The sequence below is a fragment of the Lithobates pipiens genome, unplaced genomic scaffold, assembly GCF_037356315.1.
Source record: "Lithobates pipiens isolate NorthernLeopardFrog02 unplaced genomic scaffold, aLitPip1_a1.2 Scaffold_8, whole genome shotgun sequence".
NCBI classification, from domain to species: Eukaryota; Metazoa; Chordata; class Amphibia; order Anura; family Ranidae; genus Lithobates; species Lithobates pipiens.
Genome location: NW_027507903.1, coordinates 444,078,980 through 444,101,881, shown reverse-complemented (window position 1 = coordinate 444,101,881; position 22,902 = coordinate 444,078,980).

Sequence of the window (22,902 nt, the reverse complement as noted above, 5' to 3'; positions counted from 1 at the left end):
GTAGAGAGAGGGACAGGACGCTGTGTGCTGCAGGGACAGTCAGTTTAATCATTAGCTGTTACTATTAGGTCCACAAAAGTGCTATTCAAGTTATTGTTCCAGCAGCCTCTGTTTTTTCAGTTTAAATAGGGACAGGCAGGAAGCTGTGTGTGAGGCAGTGAGGGACAGTCAGTTTAATCAGTAGCTGTTACTATTAGGTCCACAAAGGTTATTTTCAGGACTGGTATGGTAATAGGCTTGTACACGTATAATATTCTTTCTTCCAAATATAGAAAGAATATTATACTTGACTGCTGCCCTTCTGCTGCAGTAGTCCTTTATTAGTATAGGGACTGAGGTACAGTCTGCTAATCATTCACAAACTACTTGTTCCACAAAGGTCCTTATAAGGACTGGTATAGTATAGGGTACTACAGTACATAGGGTTGAGTGAGGTACAGTCTGCTATTCCTTAAGGACTGGTATAGGTCCACAATACATAGGGTTGAGGTGCACTACTGTTGACTGCTGCCCTTCTGCTGCAGTAGTCCTTTATCAGTATAGGGACTGAGGTACAGTCTGCTAATCATTCACAACCTACTTGTTCCACAAAGGTCCTTATAAGGACTGGTAAGGTATAGGGTACTACAGTACATAGAGTTGAGTGAGGTACAGTCTGCTATTCCTTAAGGACTGGTATAGGTCCACAATACATAGGGTTGAGGTGCACTACTGTTGACTGCTGCCCTTCTGCTGCAGTAGTCCTTTATCAGTATAGGGACTGAGGTACAGTCTGCTAATCATTCACAACCTACTTGTTCCACAAAGGTCCTTATAAGGACTGGTAAGGTATAGGGTACTACAGAACATAGGGTTGAGTGAGGTACAGTCTGCTATTCCTTAAAGAGGGATTCCACCAAAAAAAAAAAATATTAAAAGCCAGCAGCTATAAATACTACAGCTCCTGACTTTTAATAAATGGACACTCACCTGTCCCGGGTTCCAGCGATGCCGGCAGCCGAGGCCGATCAATCGCTCGGCCCTCGGCTGCTGCCGCCACCATTCTAGGTGAGGGAATCAGGAAGTGAAGCGAATCGGCTTCACTTCCCGGTTCCCTACTGCGCATGCGCGAGTTGCGCCGCGCAATAGGAAATCTCCGCGCTGTCACTGGGACCCGTGTGTCTCAGCAGACAGCGCGGAAGGGCAGGAAATGGCATAGACTCCCACGGGAGTCTATGCCCGGAAGTGGGTGTAAATACCTGTCTTTGACAGGTATCTCCACCCCCCTCCCCCTGAAAGGTGTCAATTGTGACACCGGAGGGGGGGAGGGATCCGATCAGCGGAGGTTCCACTTTAGGGTGGAATCCCGCTTTAAGGACTGGTATAGGTCCACAATACATAGGGTTGAGGTGCACTACTGCTGACTGCTGCCCTTCTGCTGCAGTAGTCCTTTATCAGATCTGCTAATCATTCACAACCTACTTGTTCCACAAAGGTCCTTATAAGGACTGGTAAGGTATAGGGTACTACAGTACATAGGGTTGAGTGAGGTACAGTCTGCTATTCCTTAAGGACTGGTATAGGTCCACAATACATAGGGTTGAGGTGCACTACTGCTGACTGCTGCCCTATACTGCAGCAGTCCTTTATAAGTATAGGGACTGAGAGTTTTGTCACAGGGTCATTTAAAAAATGACAGGCAGAGGAAGAGGCAGGCCCTTCCGCAGGGGTGGTAGGGGTAGGGCAGGAGCAACAGGCTTGAGCCAAAGTGGGAAGTTGCAGAAGGTGCGTTCAATTACTTTAAAGGACGCACCAGACTTGGTTGAGTGGCTCACTCAGCCTTACTCTTCTGCACCCTCCTCATCCTCTCGATCTGCACCCTCAACTTCACTCTCTGCTATGTGCTACCCCAAAGACACTACCACCAACAACACCACCACCACCACATACCTTCCGCTTGAGTCACAGGAATTATTTTCCGATCAATATCAAGACATTTCTGATGCGCAGCCACTCTTGGTATTGGATCAGGAAGAGGAGGTAGCAACAACCGCCACTCAGCAGTCTGACGACAGTACCCAGATCAGCCCAAGGAGGAGCTTGGTCCCCGCTGTTGCTGCCTACTCCAAGATCTCTACTTATAGCGGTGGGGAAGGTGACGTCGATGATGACGTGTCTAGTGATGTCACGTGGGTGCCCACAAGAGAGGAAGAGGAGGGCAGTTCAGAGGGAGATATGGACCAGCAGATAGGGAGGAGAAGCAGGAATAACTTACATTGCACAGGAGGGACAAAGCAGACTGCAAATGTATCAGGAGCGAGTCATCGACTATGTACAGTCACATCTGGCGCTCCCAGGACACCGGCACATGGCTCCGCAGTGTGGGCTTTTTTTAACGTGTCCGCTGCTGACAATAGCGTTGCCATCTGCAATCTTTGCAGTCAACACATTAGTCGCGGTAATCCCAACACTCACCTAGGGACGACCGCCTTAAGAAAGCACATGAGCAGCCATCACCGAGCCCAGTGGGAGCAACATAACACACAAAGCCACACTCCAGGCTCTCACCGTCCAGCCTCGTCTTCTACTTCTCCTTCTCCTCTCTCCTCACAATTGTCCTCCACTCCACCTTCCATCACGCCAAGCTCACGTTTTTCTGCAAAAAGGCAGGCTTCCGTGGGCCTAATGTTCGAGCGTAAAATGATGACACCGGATAACCCTCTTGCCCAACGGTTGACGGCTGGCTTGTCAGGACTGATAGCCCGCCAACTACTGCCATATAAACTGGTGGACTCTGAGGCCTTTAGAAAATTTGTGGCCATTGGAACACCACAATGAAAGGTCCCAGGAAGGAAGTATTTCTCAGCGAAGGGCATCCCAGAGCTATATGGCCATGTTCAGCGGCAAGTGAATGTATCTCTGGCACACAGTGTCGGTGCCAAGATACATCTGACCACAGACACGTGGTCTAGCAAACACGGGCAGGGAAGGTATATCACTTTTACTGCCCACTGGGTGAACCTTCTGATGGCCGTCAAGCATGTAACCCGTGGCACCCGTGTAGATTTTTGGTTTTACTGCCACGGATTGCATGCAGGCCTGGCTCTTCTTCTCCTCCTCCTACTCCATCCTCCTCCCTCTCCTCCTCGGCTGACTCCTCCTTTTCCGCTGCTAGCGTCTCTTCCGCTGCACCGCCCAAGCTCCCCAGAACCTATTCGACATGCCAGGTGAGACGTTGCCATGCCGTGCTGCGTCTGTTGTGCCTGGAAGCCAAGAGCCACACTGGCCCGGCACTCCTTTCAGCTTTGCGTTCACAGGCAGTGGCTAACACTGCTCAATTTGACAGTTGGTAAAGTGGTGTGTGACAACGGTGCCAATCTGCTTAGCGCATTGAAACAGGGCAAAATTACGCACGTGCCATGCATGGCACACGTCTTAAACTTGGTCGTGCAGCGATTCGTTGTCAAATACCCTGGGGTCCAGGACACCTTGCTGACATTCAGCGGCGACACAATCTGCCAGTCAGACGTCTTATTTGCGATTGCCCGACGCAATGGAACTCAACCTTCTATATGCTTGATAGGCTGCTCCAGCAGAAACGTGCAGTTAACGTATACCTGTATAAACTCTGCGGCAAAACAGGTTCTGGGGAGCTGGGGTTTTTTTCACCGCGCCAGTGGCTGCTCATGCGTGACGCATGCAGACTTCTGCGGCCATTTGAGGAGATCACCAAACGGGTCAGTCACAGCCATGGCGCCATCAGTGACATGGTACCTTATGCCTTCTTTATGGAGCGTGCATTGCGTTGTGTCATTGATCAAGCTGTGGAGGAGCAGGAGCGGGAAGATGAGGAAGTCGCAATGCTGGATGAATTCCCAGGGGGGGCTACTCTATCTGAGACAAGTCAACAACAGGAGTCTGAATAGGAGTCAGAGGAGGATGGTTCCGGGGCGGATGAGGAGGAGCAAGAAGAGCATGCTTTAAACCTTTCTGGGATCCCTGTTGTTGTGCGTGGATGGGGAGAGGAGAATGAAGAGGACAACATTATCCTGGATGATGAGCAGGAGCCAGGCCACCACACCGCTTCCAGTTTAGTGCAAATGGGGGCCTTCATGCTCCAGTGTTTTAATAGGGACCCCCGTATAAAAAGCATAAGGGTCAAGGACCAGTACTGGGTGGCAACGTACTTAGACCCCCGGTACAAACACAAAATGGCGGAAATTTTACCGCCGTCACAGAGGGCTGTCAGAATGGAGCACTTCCAGGCCTTGCTTCGAGAAATGCTGCATTCTGCTTTTGCGTGCGCTGGCAGAGGAGCAATTCCCACTCCCAGAGAAGGAGTTGCGGGTACCAATCCAACAGCGCCTGCAAGAAGAGGCCGATTTGAAGATGTGTTGGTGACTTCGGATATGAGGTCATTCTTTCAGCCGACCCATCGACAGGTGTCATCCGGATCCAGCATCAGGGAACGCCTAGACCGCCAGGTGTCCGACTACATCGGGTTAATGGCCGATGTGGATGCTCTGACGACTGATGAACCCCTGGACTACTGGGTGGGCAGGCTTGACCTCTGGCCAGAGCTTGCCCAATTTGCAATCGAACTGTTGGCTTGCCCCTCGTCCAGTGTCCTGTCCAAAAGGACGTTCAGCGCAGCAGGGGGGATCGTGACCGATAAGCGTACTCGCCTAGCTCACGACAGTGTTAACTACCTCACATTTCTAAAAATGAATGAGGCATGGATCTCAGAGGAATTCAACACATGTGACCAGTAGACCATGTATATGTCTATAAACAATTTTTTTAATTGAGCACACAGACCTTCTTTCTTCATTTGGCTCACTTCCTTGTCCAAAAAAAGCACTCCGTACTATATGCTGTACCCTCCTGTTTGAAGAGGTTGAGCGGTGTCATATTTCTACTGGGGCTGCTTATTATGAGGGGCTCCCACCATCCCTGTGCTGTGCTGACTTCCTCCTGGGGCTGCTTATTATGAGGGGCTCCCACCATCCCTGTGCTGTGCTGACTTCCTCCTGGGGCTGTACCTCTGCTGTGCATATTATGAGGGGCTCCCACCATCCCTGTGCTATGCTCATTATGAGGGGCTCCCACCATCCCTGTGCTGTGCTGACTTCCTCCTGGGGCTGCTTATTATGAGGGGCTCCCACCATCCCTGTGCTATGCTGACATCCTCCTGGGGCTGCTTATTATGAGGGGCTCCCACCATCCCTGTGCTGTGCTGACTTCCTCCTGGGGCTTTACCTCTGCTGTGCATATTATAAGGGGCTCCCACCATCCCTGTGCTATGCTCATTATGAGGGGCTCCCACCATCCCTGTGCTGTGCTGACTTCCTCCTGGGGCTGTACCTCTGCTGTGCATATTATGCGGGGCTCCCACCATCCCTGTGCTGTGCTCATTATGAGGGGCTCCCACCATCCCTGTGCTGTGCTGACTTCCTCCTGGGGCTGCTTATTATGTGGGGCTCCCACCATCCCTGTGCTATGCTGACATCCTCCTGGGGCTGCTTATTAGGAGGGGCTCCCGCCATCCCTGTGCTATGCTGAAATCCTCCTGGGGCTGCTTATTATAAGGGGCTCCCACCATCCCTGTGCTGTGCTGACTTCCTCCTGGGGCTGTACCTCTGCTGTGCATATTATGAGGGGCTCCCACCATCCCTGTGCTATGCTCATTATGAGGGGCTCCCACCATCCCTGTGCTATGCTGACTTCCTCCTGCGGCTGCTGACGGTGCAGGTGTCAGTGCTGTATATCACGGTGCTGGTGTCAGTGCTTTAAGTCACGCTGCTGATGTCAGTGCTCTCTATCACGGTGCTGGTGTCAGATCACTCTATCACGGTGCAGGTGTCATTGCTGTATGTCACGCTGCTGATGTCAGTGCTCTCTATCACGGTGCTGGTGTCAGATCACTCTATCACAGTGCAGGTGTCATTGCTGTATGTCACGCTGCTGATGTCAGTGCTCTCTATCATGGTGCTGGTGTCAGATAACTCTATCATGGTGCAGGTGTCATTGCTGTATGTCACGCTGCTGGTGATCATCTCCTGCACCCTCTTCTTTGCCTACCCTGACCTTCCCTCTCCTCCATTGCCTTCATGCGCTCCACAGTCCTGAATTGTCACAACAATTTCAAATATAAAAAAAGAATGCTTGTAGTTGTCGATCCCAGATTCACCTCATACATGTGTTATGTCATTGGCCATGTGGTGGGACTATGTTTGCACAGCTAGTAATTATTTTGTGGCTGCAAATTTGACCTGCAGGTTTGCAAAGTTCGACTCCCATTGAAGTCAATGGGGCCCGCGGTGAACATTATGGTTCGCGAACTATCGGGCGCGTTCGCGAAACGTCCCGTCGGAAGTTCGTCCATCACTAATCGGCACCCTGGTTGTCGCTGAACCATATCCCCTCCACACTCAAGGAACACCCTCTCATTGACCCGACACTTCGTTGCTTCAGGGAAACATACAAAATCACACATCTCTTCTGTTCCAGGACCCTTTACTCCTATAAGACTTAACCCTGCCTTCCTCCCTGGTATGTCCACACAATTCCTAACAAATCAATGGCAACACACAGAAATATTAGCACATAAACTTTCCTAGAATGTCTCGCATTAGTGCCTAATCTCACCAATAACCAACTCCCACTCTGGACCTTCTTCCTAATCTGCCACTTTATACAAGAGATCAACCATGATTCCTCAATTTCATGAACATTCACTCCATTTGAACACTTATGCTCCCAATCTAGCTCCCAACAACATTTGATCTCCAATATTTATACTATGCTATTTGCAGATATAAGGCCAGAAAGGCTTGCACAACATGGAAAAAATAAATGCAGTCAAAATTATCAGAAAACCAATGGGAACTTTATGATTGCCCATAAAGGCTCCAAAAATGTTTCCATTCAAGAAAACCCCAGTGATTCTAAACAAGTATAATCTTTCCTTTCCCAACAAATGCTCAAGATGCGCCAGAGAACCAGGCACTTTGTTACACATCCTATGGTCATGATGGTTAGTCCAACCATTTTTGTTACAAGTCCAAGAATTAACAGAGTCGATTTCCACATACTTGGCACACCATTATTGTAAAACACTAATTCTACATTGGGGCTCTCCTCATATACCGACCATTCCAGAATTGTTCAAACAAATTAACAAAATTGCTGAAATGGAAGAACTAATTTTCATTGCCCGAGATTACCCAGCTAAGACATGAGCCTGTTGGAACCACTTCCGAAAAGCCAATAGATACATACAGTATCTGACATTAAAGGGATAACCCCTTACCATAATCTGCCCACCCAAGATAAACACTTACTGATCTCATCACATATCTCTCCCAACCCCCCCCCTCTTCTTCTTTACCATGGGGCATGGGCCTGCCACCCCTACCCAAGAGACGAGTTTGTGAGGTCCCATGCCAATTTTTTCATCCTCGGATTTTCAGCATCAGGTGTCTAATACACCTACTCTCCATCACCTTACTAAGATATCATAACATAACTATTTAACTATTAGCAGAGACTGAGGAGAAAACTACTAACCCACCTATCCCCTTGACCCCCCCCCCCCTCCATCCCCACTCCTTCCTCCCTTCCCCTCCTGCCTTCCCCCCCTATCCTTTCACCTCTCTGACTATCTTACTTCATCCATTAAGCCCCCGTTTTACTGCCTGTTGCTAATCAGGTGTTCAAGACAGAGCACCAAGTTAGCAACATCATATTCCTTTGGACCAAATTATCATACAAATGCTCACATCATTATTCACACATATGGAATCTACCTTGACTACTTTTAAACACAAAACAGAAACACGTGCTACGGTATTTAGTAATCTTGACTCTAAGTTTAAAGAGGAAGTAAACCCTGATGGGTTTACTTCCTCTTTTTTTCCCTGCAAAGGTAAAGCATAATGGACTACTATGCATCGCATAGTAGCTCATTATGTGTCACTTACCTGACACAGGAGCCAGCGAAGTCGCCGCTGATCCCTGTAGTCCGCCGCATCCATGTTGCTGGTGGCGTCTCGCAGCTCCGACGAATCACAGCGGCGAAGCCGCGATGACGTCACTCCCGCGCATGCGCACGGGAGTCGCGTCTCGCAGCTCCACCGCTGCCACTCGGCGAAGCCGCGATGACGTCACTCCCGCGCATGCGCACGGGAGTCGACAAATTAGGCAAATCCATTCATGGATTTGCCGCATTTAGTGCGCCTGCGCGCCGCTGTCTACGGCGCATGCGCCGTAGACAGCGGTGCCCATTTTCGGGCAAATATCTCCTAAACCATATAGGTTTAGGAGATATTGCTTGGACCTACAGGTAAGCCTTAATCTAGGCTTACCTGTAGGTCCAAGTTGTTTGGAAGGGTTTACTTCCTCTTTAACTACAGTGGATCTTTGTACCCTGCATAAAACGTAATCCCCCTCTGGATTTTAAGCTGGATACGCAAGATATTCATTGTCATTTACATGCCTTTGACACACTTGTTTTACCCATAACAACCAATGTTCTTTTATTCCTTGAGGAATGTATGATTGTATGATAATACTGTAAGCTTGATACCCAGAATTCTGCTCTCACGCGCCCCCTGGGGCGCGCACACAAGAGCATCCGTGACCGCCGGGTCCAGTGGACCCAGGGCATCACGGATCACGGTGAACGGCCGCTCATCGCGGCCGATTACCACGTGATCGCTCCGTCAAATGACGGAGTGATCACTTGTAAACAAACCGGCGTCATGTTATGACGCCGGTTCCTCTCTCCCCCTCGCTGTACCGATCGGTACAGCGGAGGGGGAAGAGATCGGTGTCAGCAGCGCTTTGGGCTGCATCTGCAGTGCCCACATCGCTGCTCACCGAAATTTAACCCCTCAATTCCCTGCCATTACTCTGCAATACCCTGCAACACTCTGCAATACCCTGCAATACTCTGCAACACCCGCCAATACCCTGCAACACTCTGCAATGCTCTGCAACACCCGCCAATACCCTGCAACACTCTGCAATGCTCTGCAACACCCGCCAATACCCTGCAATGCTCTGCAACACCCGCCAATACCCTGCAATGCTCTGCAACACCCGCCAATACCCTGCAACACTCTGCAGTGCTCTGCAACACCCGCCAATACCCTGCTACACTCTGCAATGCTCTGCAACACCCGCCAATACCCTGAAATGCTCTGCAACACCCGCCAATACCCTGCAACACCTGCCAATACCCTGCAACACTCTGCAATGCTCTGCAACACCCGCCAATACCCTGCAACACTCTTCAATGCTCTGCAACACCCGCCAATACCCTGCAACACTCTGCAATGCTCTGCAACATCCGCCAATACCCTGCAATGCTCTGCAACGCAATACTCTGCAACGCCATACTCTGAGATACCCAGCCATACTCTGAGATACCCAGCCATACTCTGAGATACCCAGCCATACCCAGCCATAGTCGGTGATACCCTGCAATACCCAGCCATAGACATCCCCCCCTCCCGCTGCCCTCCGGTGCTTCTACCGACTCGCCAATACGATCAAAGCCAGAATCTTTTTTTTTTTCAGACTTCCCAGCCTAGAGGTGAAATGCGGGGTCTTATTGACCCCATATCTCACTGTAAAGAGGACCTGTCATGCCATATTCCTATTACAAGGGATGTTTACATTCCTTGTAATAGGAATAAAAGTGATCAAAAAATTTATTTTTGGGGGAAAAAATGTCAAACTAAAATAAATAAAGTAAAATGAACAATAATTTTTTTTTTTTTTTTAAAGCGCCCCTGTCCCCATGTGCTCGCATGCAGAAGCGAACGCATACGTAAGTCCCGCCCACATATGAAAACGGTGTTCAAACCACACATGTGAGGTATCGCTGCGAACGTTAGAGTGAGAGCAATAATTCTAGCCCTAGACCTCCTCTGTAGCTCAAAACATATAACCAGTAAAAAAAAATTTAAATCGTCACCTATGGGGATTTTTAAGTAGCGACGTTTGGCGCCATTCCGCGAGTGTGTGCAATTTTGAAGAGTGACATGTTAGGTATCTATTTACTCTGCGTAACTTCATCTTTCACATTATGCAAAAATTGGGCTAACTTTACAGTTTTTTTTTTAAGCACAAAACTGTTTGTTTTCCAAAAAAAAGCATTCGAAAAATTGCTGCGCAAATACCGTGCGAGATAAAAAGTTGCAATGACCACCATTGTGTTCTCCAGGGTGTTTGCTAAAAAAACATATATATAATGTTTTGGGATTCTATGTAATTTTCTAGCAAATAAATGATGATTTTTACATGTAGGAGAGAAATGTCAGAATTGTCCTGGGTGCTCCAGAACGCCTGATGGCGCTCCCTGCATGTTGGGCCTCTGTATGTGGCCACACTGCGTAAAAGTCTCATACATGTGGTATCGTCGTACTCGGGAGTAATAGCAGAATGTGTTTTGGGGTGTAATTTGTGGTATGCATATGCTGTGTGTGAGAAATAAACTGATAATATGACAATTTTGTGAAAAAAAAAAAGTAAAACAAATCTTGATTTTGCAAAGAATTGTGGGAAAAAATGACAACTTCAAAAAACTCATCATGCCTCTTACTAAATACCTTGGAATGTCCTCTTTCCAAAAAGGGGTCATTTGGGGGGTATTTGTACATTTCTGGCATGTTAGGGTCTCAAGAATTGAAATAGGCCGCCAGTACTTCAGGTGTGATCAATTTTCAGATATTGGCACCATAGCGTGTGGACTCTATAACTTTCACAAAGACCAAATAATATCCACCAACTTGTACTTATTTTTTCCAAAGATATATAGTAGTATACATTTTGGCCAAAATTTATGAAGAAAAAATTACTAATCTGCAAAATTTTATAACAGAAACAAAGAAAAATTCATTTTTTTACAGAATTTTCTGTATTTTTTCTTTTATAGCACAAAAAATAAAAAACCGAGCTGTGATTAAATACCACCAAAAGAAAGCTCCATTTGTGTGAAAAAAAGGACAAAAATTTCATATAGGTCCAGTGTTGCATGACTGAGTAATTGTCATTCAAAATGTGAGAGCACCGAAAGCTGAAAATTGGTCTGGTTATTAAGGGTGTTTAAGTGCCCAGTGGTCAAGTGGTTAAATAGTTAATTTGCCAAGATGGCCCAAACAAACAGCTGTGGCCGCTCTCAGCACTGTATAAACTGTATGTAGCTGCAGTTACAAACAGCACTATATACTAGCAGCAGTACAGGGACTTCCTGTCTGCTGCTCAAACAAAATCAAGTCAAGTTGAATGCTTCTTAGCCATTCACCAGAAGCATTGTATTTTTATCAATGAATATAGGTCTTCCTCTGACTGGCTAAGAGTAAGATTGTAACATCATCTGCCCACCTCTCCAACTCAGCCAATCAAATGAAGAATTGTATTAATTGATAAAAAATACAAGGTTTTCGGTGAATGGGTGAGAGGCACTCAGCCCTATTCGATTTTGTTCTGGCAGCAAACTGGAAGTCCCCATACTGCTGCTGGAACACAGTGCTGTATATAGTGCTTACAGCAGCTGCAGAAATCAGTAAAGGAATTAGCTTGTTTGGGCCAGCTTAGCCCAAACAAACTAGATAAAGCAACAGGTAAAATGGAGGCTTTATTGCACACAAAATTATTCTTAAAAATACAGATGTAAATTTAAAGAAAAAATACTTACCTCTCCCGCTGCCAATTCTACCAAGCACTGGTTTGAATCATGTGAAAGACTTCAAAGAGAGTATATTTTGTGAATCCTCTACTCTGCTTGGTTCCTCCTGCTGATCCCTATGCCACTACAGGGCATAGTAGTGAGAAGATCTACTGAGTGCAACATGAGACCAGGAGATCAAAACTGGTCTCTGCAGAGACTTCTAAGAAGAATAACCATTCATCAATTCCATGTTTGGTGGCCCGGGCAACAAGAGAGGTAAGCATTTATTTTGTTCTCTATAGGTGCATTTGTATTTTCAAGCGAATTGGGTGGTTTGCATTTAGTGCAGTGGCACCAAGTGGGGTAGTGTGTAATGTTAAAGGGCAAACTCCTGCTGACACTTGGCATTGATCCAGGAAGCATGGAGGGGTGAGGCACTGTGGAACTATGAGTGCTGGCAATTAACCAACACCTGAGCACTGAGAAGGGAGGGCCAAGGCCCAGCCTTGACAATAGTGTCTGAGGTTATTTACTTCAGTGGGTATAGGAGAGGGTTTACAACTACTTTAAGGAAGGGGTATGGTTTTGATCAGACAGGAGTAAAACAAACTCATGGTAGGCAAACTCATAGCATAATACTCTAAGTGTTTTGATGTTTATACAAGTTCTTTGTTATTGCAAAAGTTAAGCTCAACACAGTTAGTAGCTCTCCCTCTCAGCAGTCTAATAACCAAAGTTATTTCCCAGGATACATTTTTGAAAACGGAAGCCTGCACCTGTCAACTGTAATATTTCAAGGTTCAACAGAAAAGGAATTAATTGTATTAATGGTATTTATGACTTTCTTCTTTTCTGACGTTCTGCTATGATTCTACAGTTTGTTTTAACATTCCACTACTATTGGAAAATTATACCAAAGAAATTTGCGCTGGACAAAAAACATTGGAAAATTACCCTTTTAGTCAGCCAGGAATTCAAGATAACTTATGTTTATGTTTATTTTATGTTTCCCCATGGCAAAAACCCAAGTTTAAGCCTTTGTTATGGCTTACAGTGGGGCTTGTGTTTTTTACAGGCAGTTTATCCCAAGAAACACAGTGGAGTACAGGTCTACCCAAAACATATTTTTTCAATTCCGAAAGAATTGTGTAAGGATTAGAACCTCCCTCAGGGTTTATTTTTGAGAAAAAAATTCTTCACTTATTGTTGTAGGTCACACTAGTCATATGAAGTTAGGGGAAATCTATGCAAGGGCACAAATACACCTGACAGAGACTCAAAGTCTTCTCCACTGTACAAAAACCAAGCATTTTTCATTTCTATCTTTGCGTATTTGTATATCAAGGGCTATATAAAGACACGTGGGCATAGGCTTTAAAATACATTGACAAACATTTCTCAATATCTTGGCTATCTGGTGATATACTTTACAAAAGCAAAACACCTCTGTGGTCAGACTATGGACTTTTATGTACTTACAAATTTGTGACAAGCAGAACCAGAAATTGAGCTTTAAAACAAGCCTTCATTGACCCTTGTAGTTGCAGGCACCATGGAACAAGTTAATTCACCTGTTTTCAGGTCTTATTCAAATGAAATGCACAATCATCAAACAAGTGACCTTTAAACCTCAGACACATGATCAGATTTTCTCCAGACAAAGCCTCGGACCTTTGCCCGAAGGGCGTTGGCCCAAAACTTGTCTTGCATACAGACGGCACACAATTGTCGGCCAACAAACACGAACGTAGTGACGTACTATGAGATGATAAAGAGGAAGTTCAATTGTCATGTGCCACCCTTTAGGCTCCTTCTGCTAATTTTGTTTTAGTAGAAGTGTGGCGAGTGTTGATTTGCGCCTTTCAGATCTTGCTTTTCAGTTTGTTTCTGAATGGCTATTCGTCAACCAACCATGTTGCAGAATCAGAGGAGAGAACGTAGTGATCATTGGGCTTGGAGTTATTGCGTTGATCCAAGTCCAGTCCAGGAACAGGAGGAGTTCTTGGACAAAAAATGAGTTGCTTAATCGTGACCAATTATATCATATGCCTTTGCTGCGGGAGCTCAAGGAGAATAATCCTGACGATTTTAGGAATTATCTCCGGATGACAGGCCCCTACTTTCACCGTCTCTTGGCATTGTTGACCCCCTATATTTAGAAGCAGGACATATGAATGCGGCTTGCCATTACTCCCAAGCAAAGCCACCTTGAAGTACTTCACAACGGGGAGAAGTCTCCAGGACCTCAAGTATATGACTGGGATCTCCCCCCAGACTCTGGGACTCATTATTCCAGAGACCTGGTGTGCCATTATTTAAGTCCTGCAGAAGGACTATATTTGGGTAAGTTGTATCCTTTAACATCACAGTCTATGTATTTAATGTTTGCTAATGTATTGTATTAATTTTTTGATTCCATAATTACCAGGATTGTAATATGCTGTGAATGTCCTCTTTGTCCTCATGCGTGCTGTAAGCGTTTAATGCTCCTTTTTTGTCCTTTATGCATATTTTCTGTCACTAAACTCCCCAGTATGCTATCCTGGGCCCACACACACCTAGCCTAATAACTTTACAATGTATTTCGTCAGCTACATTTTTGTGCTTACCTGAAACACCCCCTAAAATGTGTCCAAATGTTATTGTTGTTCTAAAATTCAGGCAGAGTGCAAGAGGCCATTTTTTTGGGGCACGAACTAATTTGGAACCCCCCCCCCCCCAAAATGCTAAGTCAACCAATACAAATACTCTGACTTTGAAAAACCCTTATACACGATACCTCTTTTGTGGTCATATTTCTGAATGAATTCACAAAAGCATGTAGTGCAAGGGCCTGCCTGATTACCTTCAAATTGTAACGTAGAAAGTTTTTTCTCCTATTATCTTGATAGGTAATTTATGAATGTCAAAATGTGCTTCAATTTGAACAGTATGTATCCATATTTTTAGATTATAACACTTCTTACCTGTCCACTGGGCTGCCATTAATGTAAGTAAAGAGGGGCTGGCCAAAGTATCATACATTATTTATGAATTCAACTCTCATGGAAGTGGAGAGGGTTACCTGTCCAAAACATCCACCCATTACCTCCCCCCACGATAACATTTTACTAATGGGCCACCAGAGGGGATGAGGAATCTGATAAGTTGACCTCACACTTTGGTCTTGAAATACTCATTTAAATGTTATACTTATATTGGCCAAGAATGTTTGTGCCAAATCTGCTTGCAATGTTATGTGCAGAAGTAGTAATTGCTTCTTTCTTTTTTGACTCCACAGTTTCCTTCCAACCCACAGCCATGGCAGGATGTTGCAGCCCAGTTCCAGCATCAGTGGGATTTCCCAACTGTGGTGGTGTTATTGATGGCAAACATGTCAGGATTGGCCCAACACCCAACTCGGGCTCATATTACTGTAACTAGAAAGGCTTTTGCAGCATAGTCCTGCTAGCTGTAGTGTCTGCAACATATGAGTTCCTGTTTTTGGATGTTGGGAAGAACATCCGCAACTCGGATTGAGGTGTCATTATGAAAACTGAGTTCTACCATCGGCTCCAGAATGGCACCTTAAACTTGCCACCTGCTGAGGACAATGTTGAGGGCCTCAATTTTGTTTTTGTGGCAGATGAGGCCTTTGCTCTGGGGGAACATCTTATGAAGCCCTTTCCAATGAGGAACCTTACCCCAGAGCAAAGAATCTTTAATTATAGGCTCTCTCATGCTAGAAGAGTAGTTGAAAGTGCCTTTGGTGTCCTTTCCAGCCGCTTCAGGCTCTTTTTAACACCTATTAACCTGGCACGATATAAAATAAACCATGTTGTATTGTGCTGTTGTATCCTCCACAATTTTTTACGGAGGAATGTTAGGAGCTACCTTGCCTCAGTGCCAGCTGATGTGGACCCCACAGTGTCAGGCCCAGCTGAAGAGACTGCAGCATGTCCGTTGGTGGGCATAAGGAAAACTCTCAAAACTGGGCGAGCTGGATTGCCCTGTCAAAATGACAGAGATATCCAGCAAAAATACATGGATTATTTTATGGGTAGAGAGACAGTGGCTTTGCAGAAAACTGTAGCTGATCCAGAATAATATTTTTATTTGATCATAAACTCCTATTTCATTTAAACTACTGTTGTCTGTATTTCTCATTGGTATAATAGGTTCTCAAATGGCCTTTATTTTGGCCATTTTATACAATAGTGCAAACGTACCTTATTTTCTACCTGGGATGACAATCTCTTCTTCAGCTAACTATTATGTTGTTCTGTGGGTCTTCTACACACACACACAGGGTTTTAGTTCTTAATGCATTAAGTTTGAAAATATTATGCCTTTTCAACTCCTTTAATTTCTTTGAAGCAATAAAATTGCCTGAGTTGGCCACATTTTAGAGCACATTGGGGGTTATTTACAAAAAGCAAATCCACTTTGCACTACAAGTGCAAACTACAAATGCAAAGTACAGTTGAAATTGCACTGAAAGTGCACTTGGAAGTGCCGTAGCTGTAAATCTGAGGGGTATAGCTGAAATGAGGGGAAGCTCTGCTGATTTTTATCATTCAATCATGTGCAAGCTAAAATACTGTTTTTTATTCTCCTTGCATGTCCCCCTCGAATCTACAGTGACTGCACTTCCAAGTGCACTTTCAGTGCAATTTCAAGTGCACTTTCCACTTGTAGTTTGCGCTTGTAGTGCAAAGTGGATTTGCCTTTCATAAATAACCTCCATTGTCACTGTAACTACACAAACTTAACAAATACACTGGTATTGACCATTAAAATAATAAGCCACGCATTGTTTATTAAAAAATATTTTACTCAAAGCACATTCACATGTGCGTTTTAAGGTTTTATAACAAACCAACATCTTGGTGTATAAACATGTATGTTTGCCATTATTTTGCCTTTTTTTGTGGCTAAACAGGCATGTTTGAAAACAAAAGAAAACCATCCCCAACCCAGGAACTTACAAAGTTTGAGTTTGGTAAAGTGAAGGCCATATGAGACATTAGTATCCCAAGACTGTGTTGACGTTACCTTCCTCAGATGGGGTGATCTCACCCCTTTAAAAGCCAAAATTTTAAGCCATGTACACGTAGAGGCGTAACTGTTATGTCCCTTATGATCCCCTGTCTAAAATGTGTGTAGGTACAGAGTTTCTTAAGCCCCAAAAACTCACAGTGGAGGTTATTTACTAAAGGCAAATCCACTGTGCACTGCAAGTGCTCTTTTGAAGTTAAGTCACTGTAGATCCGAGGGGGATATGCAAGGAAAATAAAAAACAGCATTTTAGCTTGCACATGACTGGATGATAAAATCAGCAGAGCTTCCACTCATTTCAGATCCACCCCTTAGATTTAGAGCGACTGTACTTCCAAGTGCACTTTCAAGTGCATTTGCAGTGCAAAGTGGATTTACATTTCGTAAATAACCCCCAGGGTGTCAATATGTGTTATATCCCATCATGGGGTATACATGTATGCGTTTTGGGGGTGAAACCCCTTCCTCATAACTAAAGTAGGTGAGAGGAAGGGGTTGCACCCTCGGAACACATCCATTGATACCCCATGATGGGAGCTAGCACATGTTGACCCACTGTGTGTTTTGTGTCTTTAACAAACTATATGTAGGGAAAGACACACATTTTAGGCATGAGATCATGAGGGAAATAAGAATTTGTTGGCGCAATTTGTGGGCATCCTCAAATTTTGGCTTTGAGGTTCTTAAAAACACATAGTTTACAATTACAATTATTAATTAATTAAGATTACAATTAACATTACTTAGGGAAGTTTTTTCCCAACTCTCTTTCTCCAGATGCATTCCCAGGTCATATTTTCTTTCTTTTTTGCTTTTGCCACATATTATGATGTCATTTTCAAGGTTAGTAATTCACGCAGTCTTATTTATAAAAGGAAAATACATAAAACAGGACCTGGTGGTGCACCTATTTCCAAGTAGCATCAATGTGAACCAGGGCTTAAAAGTCAGAAAAACATGTGAAACATGAAAAGTGGACCAAAACTTCAGCCCAGGCCAGATGAACTTAAAATTTGGCATACATGTCAACATAATCACGTATTCTTCTCTGTAAAGCAGTGGCAGCCTCCTTTATTTTCTCAAGATCATTTAAACACTGCACTCATTCAGCCAATATCATATCTGCACTCCTTCAGCCAATTGTGCATCTTGGAAGTTTGTGACCTTGTAAGAAGAGAAAAAGGTATTAAGGGAACAATGGTCAAGTAGCTGAGGCACCTAAAGTATGATGAAGTTACTAGTCAAATTGTTGCTTGCAACCTGCTTGCCCTTCAGACACCTACACTGCTAGGAATGTACACACTGCAAATACTGTAATCTTGGCCCTGGTGCCTGGGTCTACAAAACTGTTAAAGAGGAAGTAAACCCTGATGGGTTTACTTCCTCTTTGATTCCCTGCAAAGGTAAAGCATAATGGACTACTATGCATCGCATAGTAGTCCATTATGTGTCACTTACCTGACACAGGAGCCAGCGAAGTCACCGCTGTCCCCTATAGTTCCGAGCATCCATCTTCTTGGTGGGTCTCGCTGCTCCGGCGCTGTGATTCGCCGGAGCAGCGATGACGTCACTCGCGCGCATGCGCACTGGAGCCGACACTCGCGGCATATCCCCGCAATCTGCGGCTTGCCCAGTGCGTCTGTGTGCCACTGTCTACGGCACATGCGCCGTAGACAGCGGTGGCTGTCTTCAGGTAAATATCTCCTAAACCATATAGGTTTAGGAGATATTTCTTGGTCTTAATCTAGGCTTACCTCTAGGTCAAAGTGGTTTGTAAGGGTTTACAACCACTTTAAGGCACTACATACTTTGCAAATGTGTAGAGTGGGTGTTTAGTTGGGACATCTAAATACTTGATATGTATACACGTTTGAAGCCAGATTCAAAGAATACTTGTGCAAACAAGAGGCTCAAATAATTTCTTCCCTTCCCCTCTTTGGCCATCTGTTTGTTTTGTGTCAGGGCATGTCACATCAACAAGTGGAAGGTCTGTGCTGGGTCCAGGTGTAAGATCCCACGCCTCAAAAACAACATCCTGGTTCAGCCGACCACACTCATTTTCCTCTAAAAAGAAACAATACATCATTCATTAAGCCACCCCAAGTCACATCTGTTTCTAGCATTCATTTTGCTGCATTCGTTGACTAACTTTGCACTTGGGACAATGTTTGCTCCTGACTAGTGGACTCTACCATGCTGCACTGTGTGTTTTTTTTTTCCAAGAGAAATGCATTGAAAAGGGAAGGTGATGTCATTTTACAGAGGGCAAACACTGGACAAGTTCAAAACATTGAAAAACTCATGCAGTTGCCCCCTACCCCCCTTGTCTCCTATGGGATAGGGGATATATGAGGATCATTCTAGCAGGTGTGACTCTGTGACTGTGAGCCTAGACCCATGTCTACCCTGGCAAGGCTGCATTAATGGGCACTGATGAGCCAGACAGCAACCAGAAAATGTTCTTTACCCCTTAAGTTTTTCACTAAGCCTATGGCCTTTGGCCCAGCTAGAATCATCCCTGTCGGTGGCTAAATGAGTGTGTTTGAATTTGGTACTTACAATTTTGGGGGGAAGATGGCCTTGTTGTCTCTCCTATTGGTGCCCGAGTGAGGGTAGCCTCCCTTCGTCCCCTCTGGTGGCTTGTCTATAGCCTGATTTTTTTGTGCCTTCCTGTTGAAGAACAGAAAAAAAATAGTTTCAAAAATATAAATGGCAAAACCCCCCCAAAAAAAAGGAATGTTCATATCTGCTTTATATTTAACTTCATCTTTAAAAACAAATTCAGCCAAAGCTTAGAGAACACATTAATGGGGTTGTAAAGGTTCATGTTTTTTCACCTTAATGCATTCTATGCATTAAGGTGAAAAAACACCTGTCAGTGACTGGCCCTCCAGCCCCCCATTTTACTTACATGAACCCTTGAACTTGTCCCACGGGGACATTCTCTCTCTCTGCCCAGGGTTCTCAGCTCTTAATTGAATAGATTCATAGCAGTGCAGCCATTGGCTCCTGCTGCTGTCAATCAAACTCAATGACGCGGGCGCCGGGGGGTGGGGCCAAGTCCTGCATTCGGCATCTATGGAAGCTGAATGCTGGATACAGGAGCGCACCCACAAGGTAAAGAGAACGTTTCTCCCAGGGGGTTATCTGATGCGGGGCGGAGCCATGAGAGCCGCCGAGGGACCCCGGAAGAGCAGGTTTGGGGTCACTGTGCAAAACAAACTGGAGGCACATAATTGATGTCTGCCCTGGGGTACAAAGGCTTCACCAATTTCAACAGTTTCTCCATCGCTGCCTTCCTCTTGATTTTTATAGGACCTTCTTGTGATCCCTATTAAATAAAATAAAATAAATAAATTAGAAATACTTGGCTATGTGTTTTAATTAAAATGACAGTTTGGGAGTAGGCAGGTACATTTAAAAAATACATTGTTAACAAGGGACAGCAATATAGTTGTATCTTTGATCTAAAAAACTATGGGATAATGGTGTTGTGGTAACTTGATCCCAAAAAAAAAAAAATATATATATTCTTGATATCACTAGAAAAAAAAAAGCCTTTTTATATATGTATGGCAGAACTATGTCAGTATCACCAGCAAAGCAGGTTCATTATTATTCCATTATAAAGAAGAGAATGTGTGCTGCATTTTGAGATTTCATAATTTGCAGCATCACGAGTTTTACAGGACCGACCGATTCTGCCTCGTCCTTGCTTCCGAAAATGCGTGTTTGTAGTTTGGACTTTTGTCCAACAGACTTCTGACAATAAACTGCTGTCCGCGGAAAATCATCCAACATTTAAACATCAATTGTCCGATGGAGCATACAAACGGTCGGAATTTCTGCCAACAGCATGTCATCACACAATTCCCGATCATCCCCGAGCATAATTTTCTTCCTGAAAATCCGATCGTGTGTACAAGGCTTTACTCTGCACTCATTTATGTTTGAAAGTGATACCTTTTAATTCATTACACAGGATACTTCTTGAAATAATATCCTTACTTTTCTTTATGCTAACAGCCCTATGTTTATCAAGCTGAAGTCAAGTCTTGCTTTGTCCTTTTTTTACTCATAATTAATGTAATTGTTCTTGATCAAAACTAAGCATCTCCTTTTTCCCCTGTAATATTTAGGTTTGACATGAATATTTTATGGCATTGTAGTCTTGTTGTATGGAGGACACTTTCTTCTTTATTTTGCTTGAAGCTGAAGATAACATTATTAAATAAAGCAAAGGATTGAAAGGGCCTTTAAACATATATTAACTCATGGGCAATGATAAAAGCAGACTGCCAGGAAGGGAGCAGACCAAAAGATAAAGCAATAAAACTCTTAACCTAAACCTTCTAAGAGATCAGACAGTGGCAGATTCAAACTTGAGAACAAAAAAAATCACATAGGCTGAAATTAAAATGATGCTGTCATCCTCAGAAAAGAAATATTTTAAAAGCAGTTACCTACAAAAGATATGTTATAATATATCCTTCAAGGTCTGTGTTTTATATCTTGGCTACAGCCTCTGTCAGAATCTTAAGCCTCGTACACACTGTACGATTGTTGGCCAACCGAGCATCTGATTTTTGTCAAAAGGGCATCTGCCAGGATCTTGTCTTGCATACTAACGGTACACAATCGTTGTGCCACCCACAAACACGAACGTAGTGATGTACTATCAGGAATTTCAGCTCTTGAGCGCCACCCTTTGGCTTCTTCTGATAATTTTGTGTTTGGTGAGCATTGATTCTGAGCATGCGTGTTTGTACTTTCGACTTTTGTGTGACGGATTTGTGTATTGACCGTATGAAAATCTGACGTCAAACTGTTGTCCGCTGAAAATTTACTAGCCTGTCATCCAACATTTGTTGGTGGAAAATTAGACAACAATTGTCAAAAGGAGCGTACTAATGATAAGATTTGAGGACAACAGTCTGTCAACAGACCATCCCCTGCCTACAATCGTACCATGTGTATGGGACTTTAGGCATTAAACATTTCTGTGTGGCAGATTCCTTTTTCCAAACCTCTGACCCTTATGTCACTATAGAAGGCAGCAGTGATCCAGGTGTCAATGCATTCAGCTCAGTTTTTTTGACTTAATAATACAAGAATATCAAATGGCGTGCATTATCACTGCTTAAAAATAAATAAAATGTGCTCTACTATTGTGCACTGCAATCAGCAGAGAGAATTCCATGGAACACTGCAGGCTATACACTGCAGCCTGCATTTTATAAATGGCGATTAAAACATGCCATGATGTGGCGTAATTCTGTGTCCAGCAAAGTCATGTGAGTCACAAAGCCAGTAAAAGTACCCATATAAGGACTTCTGACTTTTCTCTGACTTTCCAGATCTGCATATTTATTCTAGGTCAGTGGCTCAAAAAGCATTGAAGCCAGAAAACTACCTACCTAGAGATCTCAAAATAAAATCTGCAAAGGCAGCCCCTGTATTTCTCCCAAAACATGTTTTAACAAAGTACTTTAGACCAGCTGACAAATTTTGCACTTGCCTACTCCCCTTTTGCGAGTGGAAAATGAGGTCTGGTGAGGAGCTGGGCTGCCTGGGAGCGGGGGGGGGGGGGGGGGGGGCGAGCACTGCCGGCAGGCGGGGATGAATGGGGTAGCCGATCTCTCAGAGAAAAAGTGTGGAGGAACAGAGGGGGCAGCCAGTTTATTATAGCGGAAGACGTGTGGAGGAAGAGGAGATCCGGCTTGATCACAGAGCGGGGTTTACCTGCTGTAACAGCTTTACATTACAATTGGAGTCTGAGCACCGTCACACACAACTCTGCCCTCCGGACCCCACACCCGGTCCAATGCCAGGGCACGTTCTGTCTGTCACAGGTGCGCAGTCAGGAGAGCAAGGCTGTGCATGATGGCACTCGGACTTCAGTTGTAACGTAAAGCTGTTAGAGTGGGTAAACCCCACTCTGTGATTAAGACAGACCTCCTCTTCCTCCACGCTCTCTTCCGCTATAATAAACTGGCTTCCCCCTCTGCACAGGTGAGGCTGCACTGGTGACCCTGCAATGATGGACACAGGTGAGGCTTCACGGGTGAGGCTGCAATGATGGACACAGGTGAGGCTCTACGGGTGAGGTTGCAATGATGGACACAGGTGAAGCTGCAATGCTGGACACTTGTGAGGCTGCACGGGTGACCCTGCAATGATGGACACAGGTGAGGCTGCAGTTATGGACA